This window comes from Trachymyrmex septentrionalis, unplaced genomic scaffold (genome assembly GCF_001594115.1).
Source record: "Trachymyrmex septentrionalis isolate Tsep2-gDNA-1 unplaced genomic scaffold, Tsep1.0 scaffold13, whole genome shotgun sequence".
NCBI classification, from domain to species: Eukaryota; Metazoa; Arthropoda; class Insecta; order Hymenoptera; family Formicidae; genus Trachymyrmex; species Trachymyrmex septentrionalis.
Window position 1 is genome coordinate 2,952,727 of NW_017304438.1, and position 10,277 is coordinate 2,963,003.

At 45.2% G+C, this 10,277-nt stretch overlaps 1 protein-coding gene across 10 annotated transcripts in view; it reads left to right on the plus strand.

Moving 5' to 3' along the window:
- Positions 1-10,277, plus strand: part of LOC108756801 (protein turtle-like) — a 264,529-nt gene that overhangs the window by 165,468 nt on the left and 88,784 nt on the right. The window contains exon 1 of one of the 10 annotated variants that reach the window (XM_018500857.1): positions 2,278-2,336. The exons of the other annotated variants lie outside the window; for them this stretch is intronic. The gene's annotated coding sequence lies outside the window, so the exon portion shown is untranslated. Of the gene's footprint in view, positions 1-2,277; positions 2,337-10,277 lie in introns of those variants that run through there. 10 annotated transcript variants of the gene reach the window in all.

The following is a 10,277-nucleotide window of genomic DNA, read 5'->3' on the forward strand; positions in this document are numbered from 1 at the left end:
AATAAGTTTTAATCTTCCGACGAAAGCTCTAAATCAGAAACTCCAAAATTTCAGGTTTCGTACGCAGCGCTCCACGTGCGACATCCCCACGATTTTCACCCCACCGTTCTTCTCTCCGTGAAACAAGCGTCTTTGAGATAGGGAAGAAATTAATCAAGAAAGCATCACGACAAAAAAAAAACAATCTTGTACAGGTCGTGCGTAAGGTAAGAAGAAATCATGGGGGAAAAAAAGTCAAGAAAATAGAAAGGGGTTAAAGGTGGGGTTGGCCGACGAGGGATGGTTTGCCCCGGGGTGTTCTCGGTGAATCCTTACGCTCCTGAATACCACCCTTCCGCCCTTCCCGATCAATATTGAGTTGGTGGGGTCGAGGCGGGATGGTCGACTGCGAGGAGCGGTAGGGGGTTGTGTAGCCGCGCAGGGTTAAAACTGGGCGAGGGGTAGCGAGGGGTGCACCGTCGCGGTAGAACCGGTGGTATCAGCGGGTGCAGGGGGTAGATGCGAGGGGCATGTGCAGCAGGGGATATCTGACGGCACGAGGGTAGGAGGGTGCGGCGACGGTGGGGGATTGTTTAGGTGGGGACGGTGGTGGAGAAGCTAACGCTGTCATGGCGCCGCGCAGCATCGCCAGGCAAGCGGTACCTCGGTATACTCCCTCGCGGTGCGTTACGTGTTCTTCAGGGTTCCGCGATCGGCGACGACGAGCGACCTGGTGAAATTCGCGTGCGCCCGGCGTCGTCGCGCTTTCACGGCGGCGCGAGCCGCTCGTCCGCGTTGTGTCCGAACCGAACCGAAGGCGTTCTAGCGTCTCTCACTAAGCGCGGTGCTCCACTCCTCTTACTCTCTTTCGTGACACCCGCCTGTGGTAACTCTGTCACCGGCGGCCGCCGACCGTCGTTGCGAAGACGCGGGTTCGAGAGAAATGTGATAAGCGGCTTCGCGACTGGTGGATACAGGAGAGATACCGCGGCGGCAAATCACGTCGCGACACAGAGCGACACATTTTCCATATCACGTATGGATATCGATGTACGTGTCGTTCGAGTGCACACGATCCCGTGCACGGCAGTGACGTGAGTGACGGCGGCGATCCACGGTGCGATCATCGTCGGCGGGTTAAGAGTGACACGCGCTCGACTGACTCGCCCGCGCCGCCATCGATCGCGAAGGTCCGAGACCGAAGGTCGTGGATTTATCATCTCCGGGAGAGAGTTATCCCTACGTGTTTTTGCCAAAACTCAAAGTGTCTGACTTTGTACGAGAGTCCGGATATCGAGACTAACCCGCTTGGCTGTTGGTCTCGCTGGTGTGCACGCTAGGCACAAAAAGGCTGAATCGATGATGGACGAAAGGGGATCGTGATAATCGAGATCTCGATACGCGATGTTGCGGTACGACCGGACACGTGACTGAGGCGGAGCAGCGGCGGGGTGTGATCTCTGGTGAGGGACCTCCGCGAGTTCTGTTTCGGAGAACTGACATTGGCGAAGATAGGCGGGAGTGACAGCCGCGGGTGGATCGGGCTGGCAACGGCTGAGTTTCGTCGCGACGTGCTACTAGGAATAACAATGTCCTAGCGAAGGCAGGACCGCGTCTCTAGGCCGATCCCCCTCATCCTGATCCACTTCTCTTCCAGAAACCTTCACACATATACACACACATCCCGTCGGTCCTAATCACCAACGTACACCCAACCTACCATCATCGCGCTACGTCCTACACCCGCGCTCGTGCTGCTACAGATTCGACTGCACACATGTAATCGGCCGCGCGCGCGCGCGCATACACACACACACACACACATACATGCATGCACACATACATACATACATACATACGTAGGTACGTAGACATGGTACACGGTAGACGGTGGACGGTAGACGGTATATAGGGACATACACACCCGTGTACACGCGAGAGGAGCGTAAAAGAGAAGAGAGAGACTTACGGACACGTACAGACGCGCCGTTTGGACGCCCTTTTTCCGGTGGCATCTTTTCCGTTCCCAGTTCTTTATCGACGATCGACGTACCGATTGTTGTCACTCGTACACACGCAGGGGACACACAAACGTGGAAAAACGCGCGCGGGCGGACACCGGGAAGGCACGTATTTCGGAGACGGGCGCGCGAGAGAGCCTCCCGAATCCAGCCAAGTCCAAAGTCCTTAATCCCGTGGGGTGATCCTGGCCCCGCCCGTCTACGCGAAGGAACCACACCCCGGCGAGCGAGAGAGAGAGAGAGAGAGAGAGAGAGAGAGAGAGAGAGCAAGAGAGAGCAAGAGAAACCGAGAGACCGGGAGGAGGAATTCAGGGTCCGGATTTAAACAGGCTCCCGGTAAGCTCCCGGCATCAGCAGTCGATTCCTTTTCTTTTTTCTTTCCGCGCCCGTTTCTCTCTCGTCTTCCCCTTTTTCTTCCCTTCCGCGCCCATGGCGATGCGACTCCTGGAGGAGTAACCTTGTGCACCCGGCACAACTGGAGAGGAAGGGCGGTCGAAAGGCGAGAGGGGTGAGCACCGGCTTTCTCGACCTCAGCTCTCGCCCCTCTCTCGTCCTCACCGCTTCACCGTATCGCAACTATCCGATAGTGCACATGGCCTCGTTCCACGCTGGATGCAGGTTGCAACCAGCGATTGGGTCGCGCGCAGGTTAGGTCCGTCTGCGACACGAAGGACGGACGAGAAGGATTGCCGAGGGTGAGGATAGGTCGTGATACATGCGCTCGACCGATGAGGCCCGTGTGACCCAGCGGCTTGTGGGTAATTAGTACTAATTACGCGCGTAGAAGTCACCTGACTGCACACATGACGATCCTCGCGAATGATCTCTGCGAGGCTCTGAGATTCGTGTTCCCTTTGATCAACGGAATGCTCGAGCATATATAGCCGGTTAGATAATTATCCGCGCTTGATGGGAAGGAAGAGGAGCTGAGAGAGTCTGGGATATAAGATATGAATATGTAGATGAAATGTTATCGTTTTACGTATTTTCACTTAACAGACATACATTTCTATGCATTTTTATCTGACTCGCGTATATACACGAAGAGAAAAGAAATAATATAACGTCGTAATTTTTAAACAATATTAATTACGTCCGATCGCGTGATGATATCGAAATCAATAGATTTTGTTTCGTACAAGAGCGTGAAACTGACGGTTTCGTGCAACACGAGATCGCAATGCCTGGCTTCGAATTCAGCAATAATACGAATTCCGAACGTACGCGATACGCATGCACGTAACTCCCGCAGCTGGCAGGTGATGGAGGCGATTTTGGATTGATTTGTGCTCCGTCGTTGCAACGTAGTCATAATAATTTGCGATGGCTCTTATCCACAAGTAAAAACTATTCCGCAAACGAACGTTTTATCGAATCGCCAGAGAATGTCTTGTAAATATCGGCTACAATACGTAATCCTGGAAAAAATGAGTTTTTATGAGGCAGGAATTACGGATGCGATAACGTTGGAATGGAAATATAAATCGCGCTCGCGTTACCATACCGGTAAACAAACATTTCGCCTAATTGTCCGCATTTCGGAAAAATATCATACATGTGTGTGGAAATATCGGGGAGAAAATAAAGATAAAGTAGAACAGATAAAAAATATTTTTTCATAACGAGATTAAAAGATAACAAAGTAGATGGCACGTTGACGTAATATCGCTTCATATATTCAGCGGCGCGAATGGTATTTAAATAACATGTACTGCAAAAAATATATATTATATGACTGCTCTTATTCGTGTAAAATATAATACAAATAGTCGCGTTTTAAAAACGCTCTTTATTGAATATGAATTATGAGGGGAGTAACAAATATTGACAGAATAGTTACGCTCCTACTGGAAGCGAACACATTATTCCTTAATCATCGACTTTATAATCATTTTCGTGCTTGGCCAGTCGATTTTTATTCTCTAAAAAAAGCATTAATTAAACCTTCCTAGTACGCCATTGTTGCCATTGGTAGTCGGACTGAGTTTGCCTAAGATCTTGGTCTCTTTCGATAGAGTTCTCGAGAACCTTCGCCTGCGACTGTTGAATCTTTTGCAGATTAAAAGTTCCGCGCCGCGATCTGTATCGATCGAGATAAAGTAACGCTGCCGTAGACTGTCTCGGTGATTTTATTGCCTCTTTGATGTTAACCCAGGAAATGTACGAAGGGCAAGTTTACGGTTCAATACTCTACAGAGCCAATCACGCGCAGAATAGGCTCGCTGAACCGGAATATAATTTACAAACTTCGAGAGTCAACCTGTTATAATTTATGCATCGTACGTCGATTTTTTTAACCGGTTATTTATCCATCGAAGTCCATTTCGAGTATTAAAGTATTCACGAAGTTACGATTCAGCTATACTTTACGTTTGATTTCTTATTGCAATATTTGGATCAAAGAACATAACTTTTTTGTTGTGCAAGAAAAAATTTATTAGAAATTTTAACAATATGTTTTGTAAATTTAATGTTGAAATCGTTGTGGTTTTATTGAAAGGTACATTGTTGGCTTTACAAAGGAGAACAATATGGTAACCCAATCCCTTGAGTTAAATAACATTTTGTTATTTTTAACTATGCTAAAATGTAAATTAATCCATTTCTGTAGTTAGTTTCAAAGTAAACAACGTTCAAATTAATATATGCCTTTAGTAAATAATAAATTAAATTTGAGTTAAATTTGATATACTTTCTTGAATTAAATTGTTTAACTTCATTGTTTTAGTTTAATTAACGATGAATTGAGTAGCAGCAGTGGCAATTTATAGAAATGCTTAAAAATAATTATAATTTGTATTAGATGAGAGTAAATTAGTTAAGAGAAACAAACCTATTTTCGATCAAAATGGATTTTACTACTTAAATATTTTACAGTGAATTTATATATATGTAGGTATACATCTAATTCTGCAAACTGTGCGTTAAAATCTTTTGCGGTCTTTAAAAGCAATTTAATTTTGGCTGCTAATAAATATCTTAAAAAGGATATTGATAATTTGATGCTGATCTAAGCATTAACTGTAAATTAAGAATTAACTGTAAATAATTCAATTTATTGCTAAAAATATTATCTCACTGAGCTGAGATTCGAATTCCTGTGTTCCGTGCAGGCATCCTCATCATTTCTTACCAACCTCGGTGGTCGATGCTAATTAGTATCCAAAGTTATTAAATTGTTTGTCAATTTAATATGTGGTATTAATACTCTAGTTCTCTCTAGTTCTGTTCATAATTGCAAAATTGAATATGGTATGTAAATTCACTCTGAAATATTTATGTATCAAGATTCGCTTTCACCGTAAATATATTTATTTCTCTTAATTAATTAAAAATAAATCAAATTATAAGTATAATTTGGCATTATGAATTTAACGGTGTATAAAGGAGTCCGGTATGGGGAACGCTATAATCGCGGTGAATGTAATTCATCGGCAATTCGAACCTTTACGACGCGAAACGAAATAACGTACTTGCCGCGCGTTGGTCAAGTTAATTTTCTGCCGATGTAAGCAGATAAAAGCCGCGCCGCAAGCGCTGAGCGGAGGAAGTCCCCTGTGACTCGTTTTCGTCAGAAATGAGTCGGTGTTGCGGAGAAACGACTAGTTAGACGAACATTAGTCTTCGCTCGATAGCAGCCCGGTTGGTCGGCCAACAAAACCTAAGTAGAATTAGGTTAAGGGGCTGGCGGAACGAAGGAGAGCCCAGCCGTGCACAGGGTGGAAGTTCGGCGATTTCTTGTAATTGAATCTACCGTGACCCTTCACCCGATTATTGTTCCTGCCCATTACGTTGGTTGACTCCTCTACGTCTAGTCAGGCGCAATAATTTTTTTACGGAACACGTAATCAAAAGTATTGGGGATCTCCTGGGGACTTTTCGCGGAGCGCTTTTGAGACGAACGGAAAAATCACGACGGACCACGAGGGTCCTTTGTTCCACGACGGAGTTTATTCCAACGGAGTTTATCCGATTAGCGACTGGACTTTCGAAAAGGTTTTGCGCAGAGCTTTATGAAATGTGTAGAGCATAGGAGCAGAGAGCGTATCGCGGCGTTTGAAAATCGTTTATTCAATAAAATTCCAGAACAGCACATACGTACGCATATTCGCACGCAAACGGTGTCTTATCGAAACTGCAGTTTCGATCGAGCATTAACGTTCATCCGCTCGAACAAGAATACAACTATTTTTCACGCGTCCGAGGACTTCTCCTCTTTTTTTTTTTATTCTATATCAATTCGTAACTAAACGTTTACAGAGTCGCGTAGGTGGGCGCGAAGAGGGAAAAATGCATTGTTGCTCGCAGCGGCCGCGAATAGCCCTCCGTTTTATCGCAATCCTCTCTCGTCCTCCCCGTTTCTCTCCACCGAATTCTCGTTTAATCTCACTTGACCCGCTGAAACTGTCGAAATTCTCGACGCTAACGGACACTAACACCGCTGTTGCCCCACCACACGGTGTTCTGCAATCAGTTTTGGATCGGTTCACACGAGTTATACTTGCGACGATACTGCGGAACGATACTAGCTTCTGTTTCGAGATTTGCATTTTGAGGAGTTGCAAAATTTATTTTTCAGTCCTCCACATGCATACAGAATAACCGTTTAATTTCTTGTTAACGAATTGGAGTACAAGGTATTCAATTATGCTCGGTGAAATCAAGCTATATCCCATAAAAAATCACAGACGCATCCTCTATCGGTTGTCATCTCTCCGATTTTTCGGTCGGAGATTTTGGCTTTTCGATTGAATATTCGACTCTCTGACGCATGAAAAAAATTTCCAGCTAACGGCACAAATTTTTGACGACGGTTTATTTTAGTGGGCACCAGTTTTTCTTTGTTTTTTTAAAAAATATCTCCGGCAAGAAGATCAAGTCTGATGATCTTTTTTTAGAGAATGCAACTACAAAACAGTACACATTTTTTTAAATAATGCAATTGATCTTCGGCAAGATTATGATATTCGGCAAGAGGAAATCTGACTTTTTTTTTTTTAAAGAAAATACTGCAAGGAAGTTTCAACAATTTCGGCAATAATTATATCGATTTCCGGCAGGGTAGTAGGAGCTTCAGTTGGAGGAGGGTCGTTCTCGAACGGAACACTAGTCAAAAGGTGGCAATCGTGATTACGATACTGCATGTTAAATTGCAACGTTCCTCCACTTTGATCTTAAACGTGGCATCGTCGATTTGAATTCTGGAGTTCATCGTAACTGCGGCATGATTGTCGTTTCGCTTGCTTTCGAGGCTTCCAAGGCATTTAGCTATACACGATACCCTCGATATTGACGGGAAGCGTCTAGAAAGGACGCTCGCACATGCCATGGCCGATACGTTTCGAACACGAAGCATCGCGTGCCGGAACACGTCCGCGTCTCTTTCAAACGCGCCGATCTCGGCGGAGCAATTAAGCTGCTTTATTGTCGAACGAATGGAAAAAAAGTGCAAAAAAAAAAAAAAGCGCGAGAACGAGAGCACGGCGCGGATTAAAGCGCTTTTTCACATGCCACTGGCCGACAACCGGGATCTCTGTATTAACGAGAGGAAGCCCGGTAACGTGTCGCGCTTCCACCATTAACGGCTATCGCCGTCGCTTTGGACATTGAGCGCGATATTTAATCGCGCCTCCGACGTTAGCGTCATTTTTATCAGCCTGAGCTTTTGTTTTCCCGCTCCCCCCTCCCCTTCTCTCTTTTTTTTTCACGGAACAAAATGCGAGGTTAGCGGCGCGACCCATATAGAGTTTTACAATCTGCTCAGTGCTGAACTGTTACCGGTTCGACACAGTTTAGGTACTGATGCAGTATTGGCAAACTGTTGGCGCAACATTGGCTAGTAAGTACTGGATGATAACCTGTGTCCAGTACTGGCAGACTGGTATTGACTCAGTCATTTTAGTCAATCAATTGCCAGCGATGGCTCAGACTGGTTGACAGAAACCTTGACCATCAGTTGATAATCATAGCTTTGGCTAAACGTTGAATTCGTTGTAACTGCTGGCGACCCTATACGGGGAGTCAGTTGATCGAAGGGAGGGGGTGGATGGTTGCATTCCCGGCGGGGTGCATCATCGGGGGTTATCGTCGACGTCATAGGAGTGGTGCGATGTGACGTGCGCTGCAACCAAGTATAATATTATATCAGACTGATACACGATGACACACTCGGCACACCGCCGTGCCGCAGATAAGCAAATTTCTCTCCACTCTTCAAGCTACTCTTTTTTTTTTATTTTTTACACAAAAATGACTTGCTAGTTCAGAAGGGATAAGCTCTCAGAGGGAGGTTGATTCGACACCAGCTGCCGAAATTGCGGTGGCGTGGGATGCGTCCGTCCATTCGTTCGTTCGTTCGTTCGTTCGTTCGTTCGTTCGACCAGACTCAGCTCGTTAAACTGCGAAACTGGCAAAATTTCTGCAACGCGGTTCGTGCGAAACGAACGCGGAATAACGAATGCAGTTTGCCTTCACCCGCACTCAGTCGTATCGGCTGAGTTATCGCATGCTGTTTAAATGTTAAAAATGATGCGTCAGAACACAAACGGTAGGTGTCTAGGTTACGGTATAGGAATTTGCGCAATAAAGCAACGGGCAATAAAATCTAATATATTTCTATATTCTTTTACAGTCGGTCATTAACGTATCGTTATTAATTATTTTCGGGAAGCGTGAGGAATTGCAAATCGCTGTGACATCGGCGTTATTACGCCGACGTTAAGATCGCGCGAGAAGCTGAATGATATCGCGTATCAGCTATGAATTAATTCCGGCGACCGGCGTCCCGTAAAATAGAAATTTACGACGGCGCGCGAGACCAGGTGCCATTTTTCAGTGTCAACCGCACGGCAGGTACGTTTAATTTAATCGGCTGTGTGCGAACTCTGTTCCTCGTCGCCTGTGTGCGCCACGGCCCGAAATGTCAGAGTCCACCGTACACAGCTTGAAGGCATAATCTGTCCTTCGAGTGCCGGCGCAAGCAAGAAGCCGATCGAAGGTATTCGCGCGAGATTGCTCTACGCCGATTGCGCCAGCACGCGATAGCTTTTCGCTGTGATTTCCGTAGGTCGAGGGTTGAAGGTCTCTCGCCACCTTGGCGTGGTTCGCAACGTTGCTACTTTGATCTCCATATCTAAACGGACGAGCCAGCCGCCGCTCGTTACGAACGAATTTCATGCATGCGCACGTCTATTGTATGTGCATCATACTAAGACGTTTAACGTAGCTGTATACGATGGCCTAAGATTGTCAGATATTCTTCCTGTGGATATTACGACTCTCTAAAAAAATCAGTTTCCCAAAAAAAGGAGGATTTCAAACCGTCCTTTATCGTGAAAAATCGAAATCTTCTTCTAAATAAAAAAAAGGAGGCTGTTTTAAATTAATCTCTTCGTTTAAAAAAAAGTCGCTTTTTTCAACAAAGAGGGCCGATTTGAAATCAATTTTTTTTTGTGGAAAACTCCGGTTTTTTTGTGAATTGGTTCAGAATCGAACATCCTTAATCTCTCCAATATAATCATACGAATTCTATCGCAATCGTCAATGGTATCGATTACCGTGGTTATCAAAAGGTCAAAGAAAAAGGCAGCATTTGATCCAATTGGTCTAATTTTTAGTTTCTAATGAATATGTACGTACAATTTGATAACCCTGATTTATTATAGAATTGTATTATACAAGAAATTCTAGTACAAAAGGTGTATAAAAGGCTTGATCGGCATACCATCGTTTCCCGTTTCCTTGGGCTTCCGTGCTGCAACGTCGTTAAGATTGCATTTTCACGACTAATTCTTGCGATTGGTCGCCGTGGCCTCACTCACTCACGTGCTAACATCGCAAACGATCTGGCCACGCTGGGACTTTTCTAATCGTTCGTGGAACGAAAACCGATTTCCAATTAGATGCCGCAATTAAGCTCACAGCTGAATCCCTCATGCGAGAACGGTACTTTCGTCTCGGCTGCAAGTCTTGATTAAAGTCGCGATTCACTGCTGGCTTGTGTGTCGAGTTATCGATATTTTCGTTATCAAAACCTTTTTATCAGGGGCGGGCTAGCTCGAAGGAATGTCAGCTTTATAACCGCTGCCGCTTTGTGCAGCAAAGGGAAATATCGACGTACTGGACGTATGTGAACTGCGAGTTTATTTAGTTTTGGGATTGACGACTCGCCGTCAGTATAAGATTGAGTTTGTACTTGTTACTCATACGTGACACAATTAACACTATAATTAATATTATCTCGATAAAAAAATGTGTGTATGATTAATATTTATATAC